Here is a 4986-nt window from a genome sequence, read left to right on the forward strand (position 1 = left end):
GTTCTAGTTCAGTTCTAGTTCAGTTCTAGTTCAGTTCTAGTTCAGTTCTAGGTCAGTTCTAGTTCAGTTCTAGTTCAGTTCTAGTTCAGTTCTAGTTCAGTTCTAGTTAAGTTCTAGTTCAGTTTTAGTTCAGTTTTAGTTTAGTTCTAGTTCAGTTCTAGTTCCGTTTTAGTTCAGTTCTAGTTCAGTTCTAGTTCAGTTCTAGTTCAGTTCTAGTTCAGTTCTAGTTCAGTTCTAGTTCAGTTCTAGTTCAGTTCTAGTCTATTTCTAGTTTAGTTCTACAGTAGTATAGTATAGATTTTTACAATCATGGCCAAGTGTTAAATATAGCTTATACGTTTTAAATAATTTGAGTAATACCATAAGACAGTTTTGCGTTCTCCGTGCTCAATTAATTGTCAGCTAAATTGCTTGCAACATAATTTACAAATTGAGAAATGTTTATATTTTCTTAATTTTCAAAAACTTAATGTTTAAATAACAGTCTACGTGGGCATATATAATTCACTTAAAATCATTTAAAAATTTCCTAATTATATTTATGTCTTCCTTTCCCTCTTGAATCTTTTTCCTTAAAAAAAGTTGTGGCTATTATGTGAAATGAAGGAAAGCATATAAATAAGTAATAGCCAGAAAAAAACATGCTGCTGATTAAAATGTTATAAAATAGATACATTAAAGGAAACCATAATAAAGGTGATATGTTGCATATAAATGAATAAGCGAATGACTACCACAAATATGTATTTCCTACCTATAGTGTGTACGTATGTCCGTCTGTCTGTCCTTCTGTGCACAATGTTTTTGTTTCGCTTGTTTTTTTTTTAAGTTTTAGATTTTTTCTTTTATATATTTTTTTTCATAGTGTTTGGGCCACATACCATAGATGTAAATAAGAAATATAAAATACTTTGTTTATTGCTGGCTATGAATAACTAATATCAACAACTTTGCAGCAAATTCATACATAGTTATATATTTGTATTGGTTTAAATGTAAAAAAAATCGTAAACTGCAATATCACAGGCGGCAGCAGCAGCAGCAGCAGCAATAGCGACATTAGTCGTCAACAATTTTTGTGTAAGACTTTTGTCGCAAGAACTATAAATGCATTAAGCATACTGATGAATCAACATATTTTGTACGTATTTCGTTTTTTCTATATAAACATTTGAATGTAAAATACATATATACAAATGCATATTTTTATATGTCTTAATATATGCTTATACGAGCGCAGTAGAGAAAAGTTTTTAGCAAAATTCTTTGTCTAACATTTAAAAAAAAATGCCAAAAGTTTCGTAAGCTGCCTTATATGACTCAATTTAAAAGATACGAAGTTTATGAATTAACAAGATATTTTATTGTTTAGTCCGAATCAATTAGGTTTTTAAGAAAATTTTCCTATTAACCTCGTATATCTATATGTTTTAATATTAAGTACATACGCTATATATTCATACATCGACTCCAAAACACTTAACATGACTTTGAATAGATGGTGTCATGATAATGGCCATGATTTATGAGAATTTTCTTAACGCAAACAAACTAGCGAATCAACATGCAAAAAATAACAAAAACACAACAATAATATTTAAAACAATATAAAAATATATACGACAAACTGAAAATAAAACGTATGTTAATACTTACTTAGAATTTTTTTACATCTTAAAACGAGATCTGCTGAAAAAATACCAAAATACAATAACCAAAGGGTAAAAAACACAAAAAATTGCATTTATTTGATTTGAACCCTCTAAATAAAATGCATTATTTAACTGGCTTAATAAATAAACATTAAAGTGTTTAATGTTTGATTTCCGGTCTCTTCAAAATCGTTTAAGAGCCTATAACTATGTGCAGACGTTTAAACAATTAAACAATTCAATTGAATTGCTTTCGTTTGCAGTTGCAGTAAGTATAAGCGGCATACCACTTTTACAGTGCGGGCAGGTATTAAGCATTTTGTAAACTCAGCAACTCGGCACAGTGGGTCGTGCGTCTAATAATGTACCATCTGTAAATATTCTATCTATATATTCGCTCGGTACGTTAAACATACATCTCTAGTTCCTAAAAGGAACTCTAACTTTGAAAACTCTATTAAAGTCCATGTGTGGGGTAATATTTTCGGATGGTTGGTTCAAGAGAAGGATAATTTTTAACATTTGTATTCGTTCGTGATAAACTGGCAACATGATTAAATTTGTTTATTATAAATATTGATGGGTTCTCAAGGGGAAATTTATATTATATTGAATTCTGATGTTATTTTCGAGACCTCAACTATTGATATCTAAATAAAACTCCCCAAAAACTATTGTCCAATTCACAATCGATGTCATATCGTTGTAGTGTTGTATGTCATAAAAATTTTTAAATAAAACTTTTTGAAACAAAAACAAATGAATTATAAAAAATACGACATATTACTATACAACCATACAACACTGATTGTGAATTGCACATATATGTTTTTCCATAAACAGAAAATGAATCAATCAATCAAGTCCCTGACTATAGAAACTCGTATCTTTAAGTATATTAATTCTAAAAAAGATCTGTGTTTCCATTTGATTTGGTGGCTGAAAAATCCTTAATATAAATGTATCACAAATCAAGAAATTAATAGATTTGAGCATAAATTTAAGAAAGGCCTTTTCCATGGTAAAATATTCATAAGTCGTTCTGACAATAATCTACAGCATAGAAGATCAAAATTAATTTAAATTGAGCAAAGAACGAGCTAACTGTCTGCCTTATATGGGAGCTCATTTGGTCGACAGACGGCCAAATCGGTACCTCCCAAATATATGTTAGAAACAATTTCAAACAAAGCGTTTTATAATGCTATAGCGAAAAGTTTTATCATAATATGGGATACCTTACTAATTGGATTAATGGACTGGATGTCTGAAACCATCAGTTAATTCTTAGAAGAGCTATTAAGATTATTAGCACAAGACTGGAATATGATGAATAAAAAAACTGCGCAAAGATCATATTTCGGGTCGAAGGGCTTTCCGTGTTTATAAATTCCTATATATAAATTCATAGGAAATTTTCTCTAAAGCGAAAATTCAACGAAAGTATTCTATAAATATGAATTAAAACCAAAATTTTCTATAGAAAAAAAATTCATTAAAAAGTTTTATAAAATTAGAAAATTCATAAATCACTTATTCATGATATAAACTGACGGTAGGTGGTTTGTATATAAAAAGTCGACCCAGCCAGAATGGGGAATTCTTAGTTGTTTAATTTTCAAATCAGATTTCTGCACACATTTGTTGAAAAAATAACAAACACATGCCCTCATTTAATACGATAAAAGCAAATATATGGAGGAGAGTGATTTTTCAAGCAGATGCAAAGGCACAAACATTTAAATATAAATAGAAATTATAGGCCAGACATTAATTCATTGGCTGCAAAAATATTATTCAACAGCATTTCCTTAAAAGTCAATAACCTTTACGAAATGTTGCTAAATAAAGGGAAAAAATGGTCTTAATAAAACTTTTTTTATAGTGTCTTTTAATATTTATAAAATGGACTATATGCCCTTTTAAGAGACTTTGTTTAAATTTAAATATCCATTCTACAATACAATGTTGTTGGCAAGTTTTCTTTTTTGTTTAATATAAATCTATATTTATGCATATTCTATGCAACTACAATGATGTATGTTTGTAGTTATCTTTCTGTAAGTGTCAAAATTTTTCGAAATGTGAATTAATTGTTGATACAAACTTCAAACAACACATGAACATATTGGCATTCATACATATTATAGACTTTTTTTGTAAAAAAAAAACTTAGATTTTTCATTTAAAGTAATTTCTCATGTAGTCATTTTCAATTTGTTAACTTAGTTGTAAAGTTTTTAAATTTTATGAAAAAAAAAAAACGTTATTAATTGCATTTAAGATCATTTAGTTGTAGGGATGCCAAGACTCTGGCGAATATTTGTAAATTTTTAAATTTATAGAAAATTTTCTTTATCTAGAAAATTTTACAAAAATTTTCTATAAAAAAAAACATTTGTCGTAAATTTATCGAATATTTTTTTTATTAAAAGAAAATGTATAGAAAATTGTTTATTAAAGGAAATATATCGAAATTTCTTTATTAACAAAAAATATATCGAAAATTTCTTAATTAAAAGAAAACTTATCGAAATATTTTTATTAAATAAAAATTAATCAAAACTTTTTTATTAAACGAAAATTTATCGAAAATTTTTTATTAAAGGAAATTTATCGGAAATATTTTATTAACAAAAAAAAAAAAATATATATTGTTTAAACTACATATTGTCTAAACTAGAAAACTTATCGGAAATTTTTTATTAAATGAAAAACAATCGAAAAACAATTATAGAAAAAAATTTATCGATAACTTTTAGTTGAAGAAAATTTGTCTAAAACCTTAAAAAATTAACATTTATAAAAAATTTTCTATAAAAGGAAATTTTTTGAAAAGTTTCTATAAAAAAGGAAATTTATCGAAAAGTTTATACACAAAAGGAAATTTATCGAAAAGTTTCTATAAAAAGGAAATTTATCGAAAAATTTCTATAAATTAGGTAATTTATCGAAAATTTTCTATTAACAGTAAATTTATCGAAAATATTCTATAACAGAAGATTTATATAAAAAGAAGATTTATCTATAGAACGAAGATTTATAGAAAACTTTCTATAAAAAGAAAATTTATTTATCGAAAATTTTCTATAAAAAGAAGATTTATCGAAAATTTTCTATAAAAAGAAGATTTATCGAAAATTTTCTATAAAAAGAAGATTTATCGAAAATTTTCTATAAAAAGAAGATTTATCGAAAATTTTCTATAAAAAGAAAATTTATTTTTAATTTTCTATAAAAAGAAGATTTATCGAAAATTTTCTATAAAAAGAAGATTTATCGAAAATTTTCTATAAAAAGAAGATTTATCGAAAATTTTCTATAAAAAGAAGAT

At 26.0% G+C, this 4986-nt stretch overlaps 1 protein-coding gene across 1 annotated transcript in view; it reads right to left on the reverse strand.

The window, feature by feature from the left end:
- The window catches only part of LOC111680493, a 52445-nt gene that overhangs the window by 5973 nt on the left and 41486 nt on the right, over positions 1-4986 (reverse strand). The gene's annotated exons all lie outside the window — the stretch shown is intronic.

Source organism: Lucilia cuprina, chromosome 5 (genome assembly GCF_022045245.1).
Source record: "Lucilia cuprina isolate Lc7/37 chromosome 5, ASM2204524v1, whole genome shotgun sequence".
Classification (NCBI taxonomy): domain Eukaryota; kingdom Metazoa; phylum Arthropoda; class Insecta; order Diptera; family Calliphoridae; genus Lucilia; species Lucilia cuprina.